The sequence below is a fragment of the Camelus ferus genome, chromosome 21 (genome assembly GCF_009834535.1).
Source record: "Camelus ferus isolate YT-003-E chromosome 21, BCGSAC_Cfer_1.0, whole genome shotgun sequence".
NCBI classification, from domain to species: domain Eukaryota; kingdom Metazoa; phylum Chordata; class Mammalia; order Artiodactyla; family Camelidae; genus Camelus; species Camelus ferus.
The window spans coordinates 12,695,439-12,709,803 of NC_045716.1; positions in this window are offsets into that span (position 1 = coordinate 12,695,439).

Below are 14,365 nucleotides of genomic sequence, written 5' to 3' on the forward strand. Positions count from 1 at the left end.
GCATGAATAAACACCCCCTCCATCTCTTTCTCCTGCACCGCATCCTGCTCACACGTTTGGTACTGGTGGCAAGTGTTTTGGTCTCCTCTGATGAAGCCCTGGAGTCGGAGGATGCTGTTTGCTTTTGTTTCATGGAAAATTACTGCCGTATCTAGCCCTCATATCTGAAACCTCATACCGCAGTTCTCATCCAGCAGGTCTGTCAGGTGTCAGGCGTTTGCACAACAGACTCTTGGACAATAACGGAGAAGGTAAAATTTCCCAGATAAGGAGGAAGCGGGGTGGGTGGAAACCCGAAGAGGTTTATAATTGCCATTCCTCCCTCTCCTCACTTCATCCCCCCACCCGTCTCAGAGTCTGTCCGTAAAATGCTGTCTGCACATGGGTGACAAGCTGTAGAGTTCACAAATGGTCGTTATGAGTGGTCCACCAATGAATGTCTATTCTACGTACACTTGTGTAAACGGCTTTGTCTGTAGCCGAGTGACAGTAAATAAAGTTGAATCTGAGAGGTTGAACTGCCAGGTGTTGAGTGACCTTCATTCCCTTTCCTGGCAAACCTGGGGAAAATTGCCCAATTCATGCATCTCAGTGCTCTCCAAACAACTTGTTTGATATCATTAACTTTAAGAGTTAAGTCCTTTCCTTCTAACACATAAATATTTTTCTCAATGATTTTTTTTTTCTTATAAAATGGAATTATTACTTCTTCTCACTCTCAACCAATTTCCCAACCAACCCTTTCAGGGTGACTGTTAAATCTGTTTCTTGCTGCTTTTGTTGTTGTTGAGGAGACATAGCGTCTCTCCTCCCAGTTCTCATGTTTGGCAGAAGGAGTTTTCTGTTTTAACTCGTCATTTCAGTTCAGTTGAACAATGGCTTTTGAACCTTTCCTCTGTACCCTCACTGGTTGTGAGGAGCTCACTGCTGAAACAAGCAGGCTTGGTCCTCAAGAAGCACACAGCTCTGTGTGGGCGTCTCGTGTAAGCTGCTAATTTTAACACATGGCAGCATGACAATTTCATGCTGGAAAGAAATACAGGCAATGTGTCATGGCAGCTCACAGCAATTACATCTTAGATGTGTGATCAGGAAACTCTGCAGAGAAAGGGAAGCATTTGAGTTGAACTCTTATTTCCTAAAATAGTGAACAGATAGCATTTATTGAGTGCTTACTACAAAGCAGTGCGATTTTCTCATTTCATACTCACAACAATCCTATGAGGTAGATACTATTATCCCCTACTTTACAACTGGGCGCTCACAGGCTTAGAGTTCAAATAACTCCAAGTGCCAAAGGCGGTTCTTGCTGACTGCAGAACCCCTGCCCTCACCACTCCCCCATGCACCTGCTTATCTGAGTGAGTTCTCTAAGCCGAAGCAGGTGAAAGCATCCCAGGCTGCACTGCTGTGCTTCCCGGATGAGCAGTGGAAACTGAGTCTCAGAGGGCAGGACTGTGGCAGCCTAGAAAAGAGTGCAGGAGTCGTTCTTAACTCCTGAGCAGTTTCTCTGAGTCAGGTGTTAACTGAGCGCCTCAAAGACACAATTATCATTTCATCGTCATAATACTCTTGAGAACTGGATCTCATTATCCCAATTTTTACAATGGAGGAGACTCAGCGAATTAAGTTTACTTACTTGAGATGTCAAGGAATGTTGAAGAGCAGGGGTTTGATCTCAAGTCCCAATAATTCCTTTCTTCCAACATCTCTAATCTGCTAGGAGAAGAGGAGTCTCCATGAACCTGATCAAAGACTTCTGGGCTTTGAACCATAACTATACCTTTACTTCCTTCCTTTCTCCAACCCAGGACCAAAAGGCAAATTCAAAAACAAATATCCTAGACTCCTTTCATCAAATCAACTTCCTTTTGTCAGTTGGAATATTATCTGTTGGATTATAAACTGGCAATGAGAAAGAAAAGGGAGCAGAGTAATTCTCACCATAACCTCCCCAGATGAGTACTGCTTCCCTTATTTTACAAAGGAAAGAATGTGTCCTCAGAAAGTAAAGACACTTGGGTCAAAATCAGATAGCAATTAAGAGGCAGAGGGATGAGTGCATCACTGGATGATATTTATGAAGACGATTATGATGTAAAACACTTTGTATTCAGATGCTGATCCTTGGCTTTCTCTGGACTACTCTTTTAAAGGACTCAAAGTCAAAATTTGTAGATGGGTCTCCTTCCTCAAAGTTTGGATTTGGGGTGTTCTAGTCCTTGTGGGGTTTGGGGAACTTTGCATTGGACTCGCCATAAATAGTAACAAGTCCTCCTCTGTCATTCTCTCAGGAAGTCTTGGGGGCAAACCTCGTCCGAGTGCACCTTCACAGATCTGGGTCATCTCTTGAAAGAGGGCAAGGGAGATGCCCGATTCCAGCATCCTAGAGAGACTCTGCAGATTGTCCTTCCTTCTCTGTCCCAGAAAAGTAAAAACAGCATGTTTCTCAGCTGGTCGTAGGGTAAATGCCCAAATGCCCTTGGGTAGCCTAACCATGCTGGTGATTCATGGAGCCGCTCACCGTGGTAATGGGCACCTAGAAGAACCAACTGACAGCAAATGTGAAAATGTTACTCAGAGGTACTAAATTGTTGCTGAACTGTTGATCGAAGACTGCTCAGAGTTTACAATTTTATCATAGCAACAATAAATATGTATTGAACAGCTACTATGGGGCCAGATACTCTGTTAGAAATAGGATGTAGGGGTAAATAACACAAAATTTCTCCCTTCAGGGATCTTACAGTCTAGAGGAAGTTTCTATAAAATAACAGGCAAGTGCACTGAGTTTTGGGCAGTGGTATAATAGGGGCACTTAAACAGGAAGGCACAGGTGGGACACTAACCTGATGGGAGCCTCAGGGAAGACTTCCCAAGAGAGGTGCCATCGAAGCTGAAGTCTGCAGGGTGGATCGGTGTGAGCGCAGCGAATGGGGAAGAAGGCATGGGAAGTGTGCTGTGCCCTTGGAAGACTGTGCAAAGGCCAGAAAGTAAGGAAAGTCATGATACTTTTGGATAGTTAAGAGTAATTCTTGTTGCTGACTCATGCAGCTCTGGGGAAGAAGCAGGGGCAGACTATGAGAGGACAGCTCCAAGTCTTTCTCAAGAATTGATTTTTTTTTCCCCCACAACTAGCAATTTAGTAGTGACTTTGAGGTTTCAGAGACAGAAGCTTTGACTACACTAAAAAAGAGTATTTCTCCCCCAACAATATATTTTAAATATAGAATTACTAAGTGTTCCAGTTGGAAAGGGCTTCTCATTTAATACCATCACCTTGTTTAACAAATGAAACCGAGGCTCAGAGAGGTTTGATGACTTATCCGAGCTCCCAGCAAGCTTTCATGGATGCTTTTGCTTTAATATGCACAAGTACTTTACATTCCAGGATGGGAAGAAAGTACTTTTTCCAAAGCGAATACCTTTTCCAAACTCAGATGTAGCATTTATACAACTCCAATTAAAGTGGCAAAAGGATTGTTTATAAACAATCCAACAAAATCATTCTAGAAATGAGTGACACTTAAGTGTCCAAGTCATTCAGAGTAATTGTCTTTTCCATAGTACAGTCCCCATAGAAGAGAAGAATGGAAGAAATGCAAAAAACCCTTTTGTCCGTACTTCCATATGTTTCATCCTGCTTTTAATGAGTCCGAGTACATTTTAAGAACACATTTTCCAGGGGAAATGTTCTTATCCTTCCTACCGTCCATCAAGTGGACAGACAGCCAGCAAGCTGATTTGCAGGGAAGCTGTGTGATGATGCCTTCAGTGAAAGGAGCAGCAAAAGGCATTGTAAGTCAGCCCTGGCTCAAAGCCTTCCATGCCAGCCTTTCAAAATACTTACTGTAGTAGCTCTTCTTCCTTCCAACTGCAATAGTAATTAATGCTTATGTAATGTCTTTTATCCCAGGAGCTCTAAGGGATTTACTAACATTACAGTGCTTAGGTCCTTCCTGATTAGCCATGGGAAAATGTCAGTTCTTGTGGCTCAGGAAAGTTACTGCTCTTCCCAGTACCCCCCGCACAGCCGAATTCATCGTTCTTGGGCCAGGCGAGCAGAGTCCCCGCACCCGAAGGGCAAGCTGAGACTGGAACAAGGGAGGGACTTGCGTCAGGGAGTCGGGCGCTATTGCCCGGGGGTGGTGTTCACACAGAGCTCCGACTCCCCCACGTGAGCAGTGCTGGGGAAGTTTTGTTTAAGGAGACTCACCCTCCATGCTGTTGACCTTGGCTTTCTGCAGTGTGCGTTAGTACTGTGGTTTGGAACCATGCGCTTCCTGTAAGCCACTTTTTTTTTTTAATGTTTCCTGGGTCTGTTTCAAATGTTAAGAAGTGTGTGTGTGTGTGTGTTGTGTGTGTGTGTGTGTAGCTCCTAATTAACAGGACAAGGGTTGCCGGGCGTGGAGCACTCCTTTCAGAACTATGCAATCTCACTTGTAAGGGTATCCAATCCAAGCAGTTTGAGGAAACAGGTTACTCCTATGGGGAAACTTGTATGCTACCCTCTGCTCCTTCGGTACTTTTCCATCATTGTCATAAGCGTCTGGCTTTGAAGCTAAACACACACTATAGGGAAACATTAGACAATGGACTTTGAAGTCAGAATTCTTGGGTTCAAATCCCAGGTGCTCTACCATGTGGCTGTGTGGCCTTGGGCAATTACTTATGTCCTTCCCCGAACAGTTTTCTCATTTCTAAAATGTGTATAATCCCATCTCAAAGGGATTAAATCAAATGTGGGGATCAAATGTGTTGACGAGCATATAGAGTTCAGCCTGATGCCCAGCACAGAACCGTGGGGATGGCAGCTTTTGTTCTATCTGTGAAGTGGTTTCTGCTGATAAACTTGCTCACAGAGCTAAGCCATGTACCCTCTGCCTTTGTCAAAAGGAACTGGAAATTTTTTTCTCTGTTATGGTAATCAGTTTTTTTTTTTTCTTTTTAAAGAAGGATTTATGAACTGAGAACTGGCAAAAACAATGTTTACTCTCAGGCCCTTTTCCACCAATTACTCTCTCCACATGCTGGTTTGTTTTTTTTCCCCTCCTTTCTTTCTTTTTTCTGATCACTTTAAAGTAAGATATTTATGTAGTTATCAGATGGTTCTTAAAGGATTAGGGCTTAAGGGAGAATTCTCATTAGCATTTGGTATTAAAACCAAAATCTCACACCTTGTAACTATTAACATTATTTTATCACTTATTACGTCACTGGTACCTTTTAAGTATTTTATATATGTTGACTTATTTAATTCTCACAAAATTGTATGAGGTAGAAAATGTCAATTTTCCCAATTTACAGAGGAAGAAACTGAGGCCCAGAGACATTCACTAATTTACTCAATTTATGCCATCCTGTCTTCCCAGGGTCCTCTGAAAGTCAGAGCCTGAGGCAAGGACTAAAGCATTAAGTCTCTATTTGGGAGATGCAGATCTGGGTGCGAGTGAGATGAGGAAAGAGGTGAAGCACAGGCAGGCATGTTCCCTGGAGAGTCAGGGCTTCTCTGGAATGTTTGAAAGGAGAAAGTGTCCCTTGGAGCAGTCGGTGGAAGGAACATTTATCCACCCGTTTCCTGCCATTTTCTCATCCCCTTTGATGGAGGTGCCCCTCTCCTCTTCCCTGAGAGCGCCCTGCCTCTCACCGTACTGCATGAGTACGTCATGCAGTCCCTCAGCTCCGCCGTTGCTCAGGAGCCAATGCCGTGATGTGGAGCGGCCACCCAGAGCAGGTAGAGTGCTGTCAGAGACAGAGAAAGAAGAAGGTGCTTGAAGGAGACTGAGAAGCCTGGCAAGTGTGTGACTGGAAGATGACTGTATCGCTCCAGGGATGGGTAGAACCGCCTAGAACCCAAGTGTATTCATTTCCTAGGACTGCCACAAGAAATAACCTCAAACCTGGTGGCATAAAACAACAGAAACAGTATTCTCTCACCATTCTGGAGGCTAGACGTCTGAAATCAAGGCGTCAAGAGGACCATGCTCCCTCTGAATGCTCTAGGCGAGAATCCTTCCTTGCCTCGTCCCAGCTTGTGCAGCTTCCGGCAACTCTTGGAGTTCCTTGGCTGGTAGATCATCGCTCCAGTCTCTGCCCCATCTTCACGTCACCCCCTTCTCTGTGTCTCTGCATTCTTGCTCTTCTTATGAGGATACCAGTCATTGGCCACCCTAAATCCAAGATGATTTCATCTTGAGATTCTTAACTAATTACATCTGCGAAGACCATTATTCCAGAGAAAGTCCATTTTGAGGTTCTGGATGGACACGAATTTGGGGGGACATGATTTAACCTACTCCAGCAGGCCTTACAAAACCATCACTATCTGTTGTAGTAAATTGAACAGGGTAAGCATGCCCCTGCCTGAGAGAGAACAAGGACCATTGGGTGCACTGTGGGGCGTGAGGTCAAATAAAATCAAAATACCTCAGAATGTACTGATAATCTAGTTTACTGAGCTTATCAGAATAAAATCATTTGGTGCCTTTTGAAATAAAGTGCATTCTCTTTGGGACGTCCAATTGAAATGAGCTATCTGCTTCAGCCACACATCCATACACACACATACACACATGTATACGTGGAGAGAGAGAAAGAGAGAGAAGGTTTTACATGACACTGCTTATTGTATTATCATATACATGTAGCTAAAAAGACCAGAACTTCTTTGCATTTTTTATGCAATTGGAGGCTTCTCTTTAGTCAATGCCATTGGTTACTTTGGATTACACAGCATGACACTTTTTGCAGATTTGCGTCTTCTCTCCATGAATTATATTTTTTTTCCTAGAGCCATCTCATTTTGGATATTGCCACGTGGTGTGCTGTTGATTGTTGATTATTCTCTCTGTAAGGTCACAAGCCAGGGGACCACATTAGTTCAAGCCTTGCTTCAGTGGCTCCTGGAAGCATTTTTTTGAGGGGGAAAAATCTGAACTGAGGAAGGAGGATTGGAGCGTACCTTTACTTCATTGATGCTGTCCTGTTTCAACTCATCCATGCAGGGAAAGGCTGATTCAGCACCTGAGATCAATGCACCAGTCCCTGTGATGGACTCTGGGGATACAGCGGTGAACCCACAGGCAAGTCCCCTGCTTTCAGATGGCTGATCACCCAGCTCAGCAGACAGCAGCTGCTTGGATATACTGGGGTCATGGCAAGCAATGTAAGTCAGAGAAAACCATCCTTTCTAAGCTACTTCTTGATCTAAATTCAATGTCTTAAGAGGCAGCAGACAAACAAGTATTTATAGAATCAAAAGGCTGAAATTGACCTCTTGGATCATGTGATCCAGTCAACAGACATCTGATAAACATCTATTAAACGCCAAGAATGTACCAGGCACAGTACCTGAAAACACACCAGTGAGTAAAATCAGACACAGAACTTGCCCTGATGGAACGTGTAGTCTAGTTGGGGAAATCAGATGTTATCAAATAATTACACAAGTAAATATAAAATTGTGATTGTGATAAAGGCTATGAAGAACGTTTATGCAGGATCGTGACAGTGAGATTGGGAATTTGTCTGAGTCAAGAAAGTCAAAAAGGCTTCCCCAGGAATTAGACTTAAGCTGAGATCTAAAAGAGGAGCTTTGCAGGGGCAGAGAAGAGGGAACTGGCAGGTTCATTGTGGATTCCCATTCCAGGTCCTTCTCCAGACCTGCAGCACGGCTCTGAATGGGGACCAAGAATCTCCCTTTTTTTTTTTTTTTTTTTTTTTTTGCAAGCCATCTATGTGATTCTGATACAACCCTGAGAGAGCCCTCATTTTGAAAGGAAAAGCTTTGTGTTCTACCAGACTTTAAAACAGATTATCTTCACCAGCTAGGTGACCTGGGGCAAGTTTCTCTTTTAGCATCAATCATCTACTTCGAAGAATAGGGATAAGATATCCTTCAGAGCATACAGAGATGACATTCAATATCATGCGTGTGAAAGTGTGTGCCACGGTGAGACACACTGATGTGGGAATACAGGTCAGTGAATTGTCATTTTCCTTTGCTCAGGAATATCTCCAAGGATAGAGTCTGCATGGTCTCTAACAGCCACAAGCAGCTGGAGACCAATGGCCAGAGCTGGGGACTGTCATCATGTTTCAAAATTGGCCTTGTATTGAATCCAGCCAGTTATCTCTTGTATCAGTCAGATCCCGGCAGGAAGTAGGTACATACTCAGGAGGAATGACTGGAGAGAATAAATGAAAGAACCATGTACAAAGATGTGAGCAGGATTAAGGGTGAACACCCACACCTGGGCCAGCTACACTAGAAACAGCTGAAACAGTGCCCCCAGGCTGGAAGTGGCAGGATAAAGGGTGATGTTACTGGAATCTAGCCTTGGAAGAGGGATCAGCCAACAGAAGCTGAGGCTTCATGGTGAGAAACCCAGCCACTGCCTACCAGGGCTTGGCAGGCAGGGAAATGAATATTTTGACCCTTTCCTCTCATCCTTTAATATTCTCCTGGTGCCTCCCATTGGCCAAGCCCAGCCAGGACCCAAGGGCAGGAGAGCACATTAATGCAGTGCATAAAACTTCCCAGGGCACCTTGTAGGAAGGAGAAGTGACTGCTTGTGGCTGACAGCTACCCCATGGGAGAAGAATGTGCTCCTCACTTACACGATGATGGGGGGCATCCTAGTGGTTCCTTCTTCACTGTGAAGCCAGTCCCACTTCTGCCCACCAATCGTCTACCTTCCACTCATATTGCTCCATCCAAATGCACATCTTTGCAAACTGTTCCCTTCAGGAAGTCAAAGGCAAATCTTGTCCAGGAAACAGATCAGGAATCCCTTTGACTTGTCCTGATGCATGTGGGAAAGGAAAGTGAAATGGAGATTGTCCAGTGCATCACTCACAAAACCGTGACCCCCCCCCCCTTTTTTTTTAGTACGAGGCCCTCTTCAGGCACTTTCCACATACTGTGTTATTTAATTTCATGTAGATTACAAGTAAAGTATGTGCACGTAGGTATGAGTGCATGAATGCGCACAGACGTGTGCACACGCACACACTCACGCACACACACCCTGCATGGCTCTGGCAACATAGCAGAAATGCTGCGGCCTCTATCAGTGCTGCTGTTCAGATGAAGCAATCGCCCTGCCAGAGAGTGTTGAATTATTTTGGTAGATGTTAATATTGCAGCGTTTTAAGAAGCTGGGATAGAAAATAGAAGTCATTAACACGCAGCATGCTCAGCTCCAAGATGCTGACGGGGACCGGAGGGGAGGCTGGGCTGCTGCCTTTGCTGTGGTTCTCAGTTCTGCTCTGTTGCTGTCCTCGTGGCCGGTGTGTGAGCCGGAGGCCGCCGGTGCGCGCCATGAAAGCAGGATGATAAAGCCCTCACCGCAGCCCATGGGCCGTGGTGCCGGGGGCACACCTGGACCTGGGCCAGCAGCTGGGGAGTTGGCAGAGGAGCCTTGCCTGGTTCTGCCTCACTCAGGGAAATGCATGAAGTCAGACACATTCACAGGAAATGAATACGCATCCTAGCCTATAGTTGTAAACTTGGTTGTGCATGAAAGCCTGCTGGGGAGAGGGGGAGCTCATTGAAAACACAGATTCTGGGGCCCCATCTCCAGGAGTTCCACTTCAGTAGGGCTGATGGAACCCCAGGAATCTGCCTCTAGCACATTATTCCTTGACGCAGGTGGTCTGAGGACCTCACTTTGAGAAACACTGGTTTGGAGCCGGCATGTGTTTTTAGAGCTGGGAGAGATGACAAGCTTCCTAGGTGGCCAAGTCCAGCTTCTGAAGCCCACAGACGTTAAGTGCTTGTACAACGTCAAAGGACGTCCAAGTGTGCAGCACGGGAAAGCGAGCAGGAGCATGAATCGTAGTTAAGGGACCAGCATGACCAGAGGAAGCAGCGGACAGACCATGCTGGGGGGGCAACTGGCAGAGACAGTGGAAATACTCTCCCCTGGAGTGGAAAGTCCCCTTTAAGGAGGCTCCTTCTCCTGCTAAATGGTCAGAGGGAAGGGGTTGGTAAACGTTCATGAACTGGATCTTCCAAGGCACTCAGGATGTGTCACCTTGCTTCCCTACTGGGACACACCAAGTCTCATGATGCCAAGTCCTCCAGACCCCTGAGAAAGCTGAGACTGACCAGTCAGAACAATGTGGGGTGCTTCAGGATCCCCGATTTGGAACTGGGAGACACAGGTTTGTATCAGCACCCCGTCACTCAAAACGTCTATAACTTTAGACATTGCCTCTCAAAGCCTCCATTTCCAGATTGGTAAAATGGAAATAGTAAAGCCAGCTTTACCACCTCTACCAATGCAAGGATGAACCGGATCATGTCAAGCCCTGCAAATGGAAGGATGTAAATATGCACTGAGAGTCTGCTCCCTGCTAGATCGTGTGGTTTGTGTACAGAGGCGAAAAGTATTTGTAAGGCGGATCTCAAATTAGGAAAGTTGGCTTGGAATGACATCCCTTAAGTGCCTTCTGATTGAATTGTTTTCTTTGTTTCTCATCTGCATCCACATTCCCCCACTGGGATGGACATTCCTTCAGGGTGTTCTCTAGCAGGTCACGATCTCCTGATTACATGTATTCGGATGTCTGTTGTTTCACTTACAAGTACACAGTGTATTCACTGAAGCAATATTTCCAGCAGCCTACATGTCTCTGGGCTTCATTCATCCTCACAGATCCCCCGAATGCTAATTAGGCACTTAGCCCTGCGAGCTTCCTTCCGTGAGTGCCTCAGAGCTAACCTGGCTTAACTCCCCAGACACATCCTTGGTTCCAGTGCATGTGAAGACCTCCCTCTCCACCTTGGAGGCTCCTCCTTCTGCCTGTTGCTTCTGAACCTCCCGAATCCTCCTCCCTCACTCTGCGCCTTCATTGTCCAGCCCTGTCCTCCTGACGTCTCTTCCTGAAAACTCACTCTCACTGACCTCTGCCGTCCACATTCATCTACGTGAATTAATGGAGCTCCTGAGAGTGGTGACACAGCACCCTCCCAGTTTTGCTCATTCCCAGCTAATCCCACCTGTCACATATCTGCACGAGGGTATTCAGCTGCCTGTAGGGCCCTGGGATGTTTATCACACTGATTTGTATGATGAGACCCTCCATCCAGTGTCTAGTGTTTCTCTGAAGTGATAATGACAGCCTACATTTATGTCAAGTGTTAAAATTTACAAAGGCTTTGCAAGATAGGGATTTGCTTTGATTCTCCCCAAAATCTCATGGTGGTTATTATCTCTTGTTTTACAGATAATAGAACAGATTTGTCTAACTCAGTGATTCTCAACCAGAGATGATTTTGCCGCCACCAGGGAACGTGTGGCAATGTCTGGAGGCATTTTTGGTTGTCACATTGTCGGGAGGGGAGATGCTACTAGCAACTAGTGGACAGAGGCCAGGGTTGCTGCTCAGCATTCTATAATATACAAGACAGTTTCCATCACAAAGAATTATCTGGCTCAAAGTATCAGTAGTGCCGAGGTCAAAAAACTCTGGTCTAATGTCATTTGATTTGCTTGTAGAACCAGAATTCTAACCCAGATATTTGGATTCCAGGAGCCCCTGCTCTTTTCAGGATCGTGGGCCACTGCTCTGAGGTCCTGTCACTATCTGGGATAATATACACTCCTCATTAAGAGAAACAGACTGATGAATTCAGTGAAGTCCCTTTTGTGCCTTGTGCTAGCTGTGAAATTAGGGCAAGTTACTAATTCCCTCTGAACCTCATTTTCTCATTTCCACAAAATGTTTATCCTAGAACTGTTGGAAGAGTACCCGGTCTATCACATGTAAAGCACATAGTAGGGTGTCTAGCACACAGTAGGTGCACTTTATTCTACCCCTCCCAATCTCCTCTCCTCTATCTCCATAACTTGGGCTCTTACTCTTTCTCTACTGCCTCTAATATGAGCATTTTTAACTTCACTGGTAGCTCTCAAGGCTAACTTCAAATGGCACAAAGGTAGGTTGTATCTTAAGAAGGCAAAAGATCATGCAGAAAGTGGCAAGCTTGAGGAAGAAGAGGACAGCCTGGTTTGCCAAGATTATTTAAGACCTTCCTCAGCAAAGTATGAAGATGATGGATATTCTTTTTGGAGGGAAGCTATGAATGGTTCAGCGGACACTTGTCATCTTTCCTGACAGCATATATATGAAAACCCTGTACTTTGGCCACAGAGAGCTGCAAATCCTAATGATACATAGAAGTTAAAAGGGGAAAAAAAAAAAGAAGGTGTGCAAAATAGAATCCTCCAATAATTTCCAGTTAATATTTTAGTTTAAGCATCTGTTTAGCTGGGGCTGTCACCTTCATCCAGGCACTAGGATAAGCCATGCCCTCCACCTTCCCAATAGCTTGGACACAGAGCCAACAGGCATGCCCAGGTTACTCCAGTGGACTTATGTCTACTCTAGAGTGACACCGTGAATGTATGTTGTTTTAACTGGCAACATACAACAGGATCGTCTCCAATCCTGAAAGTCTAAAAGTAACTCACACAGAGGGCTGTGTTGATTTGAAACCCGTTCCAGGGCTCCCTGTTGAGATCAGGCCAAAGCAGTATATTTAGAATTTCTCAAGAAGGAACTATATCTCTGAGGAAGCTGCCAGGTAGGAGTGAATCCAGTCTCCAAAAAGTATCACCACAATGGCTGTGGCTTTCCATAGCTTTCAGAAGAACTCAGACCTAGTTAAAAGTATTGGTGAGGATGTAGAGAAATTGAAACACTCATACACTGCTGGTAGGAATGTAAAATGGTGCATCTGCTTTGGAAAGCAGCCAGGCAGTTCCTCAAAAAGTTAAACACAGAATTACTATACAGCCCAGCAACTCCACTCTTAGTTATGCATCCAAGGGAAATAAAAGCATAGAGCCACACAAAAACTTGTATATGAATGTTCATAGCCAAAAGGTGGAAACAACCCAAATGTCCACCAACTTATGATGGTTGGATAGCCTGTGGTATGTCCATACAGTGGAACATTGCTTGGCATTAAAAAGAAATGAAGTACTGACACATGTTATAATGTGGAAGAACCTTGAAAACATTATGCTAAGTGAAGGGCCAGTCACAAAAGACCAAATATTGAATGATTCCATATATATGATATGTCAAGTTAGACAAATCCATAGAGACAGAAAGTAAATTAGTGGTTACCTAGGGCTAAAGGGTTGAGGGGAAATGGAGAGTGATTACTAATGGGTACAAGATTTCTTGTTAGATGATTTAAAAAACTGTTCTAAAATTGATTGTGCTGATGGTGGTACAACTCTGTGAAAATACTAAAAGCCATTGAATTATATACCTTAAATGATGAATTGTATGGTGTATAAATTATATTGCAATAAAGCTGTTAGAAGGAGGAAGAGGAGAAGAAGAAAAACAAGAAGAATCATCCAGGCTTTTGGAATGCTTATTGGCAGAGTCTCTCCAAAACATCTCAAGTCCATTACTACTAGGAAGTGAGAGGGCCCAGGGATTACGCTGTGAGCTCTGGAATAAATACGAATGAGTCGAGGTTAGACAGGCTTTAGTATCACTATATTACTCCTTACCGAGTGACCCCCAGAATTTGGGTAGAGTTTTCTGAGATACCTTGTGTATGGTGGTTCTACAGCATGCATCGGATCACCTGGAGGGCTCTGTGAAAATGAGTATTGCTGGGCTCTACCCCAGAGTGTCTGATTCAGTAGGTCTGGAGGAGGGTCAGAGACCTTGCATTTCTAGCAAATTCCTAGGGATGCTGATGCTGTGGGTTCCTAGAACCACACTTTGAAAATTACCGATTTAATATTTAGTTCTTGAAGTTCCTCAGGGACTATTGAGCACACTTTGCCAACAACAGCAGAAATTCATAGTGCAAATTAGTATGTGTGTGTTATTAACCTTATAAATACTGGATTTGGCAATTGTTTCTAAATGTTGATGTGTAATTAGTGGACTGTAGTTTTGATGAAACAATGAAAGGAATCACAGAGTAGGAATCAAAAGACCTGGGGGTCTTGCCCTTCTAGCTCTAGGAATTTGAACCAGAAAGCTTCCTGACTACAATCTCCTCGTCTGTGAAAAACAAATCCCAGTAATGCCTCACTAATATATAAGGCTGTGAGAAAGATAACATGATAACCTAGTTTAAAGATGCATGGTAAACTGTACGTGCATTAAACTTATACTCTTTTTATTTCTTATTTTTCTTTTATTGAAGTATAGTTAATTTACAATGTTGTATTAGTTTCAGTTGCACAGCAAAGTGATTCAGTTATATGCATATTTTTTTCAGATTCTTTTCCATTGTAGATTATTACAAGATATTGACTAAGTTCCCTGTGCTATACAGTAGGCCCTTGTTGTTTATCTCCTTTATGTTTAGTAGTGTGTGTAT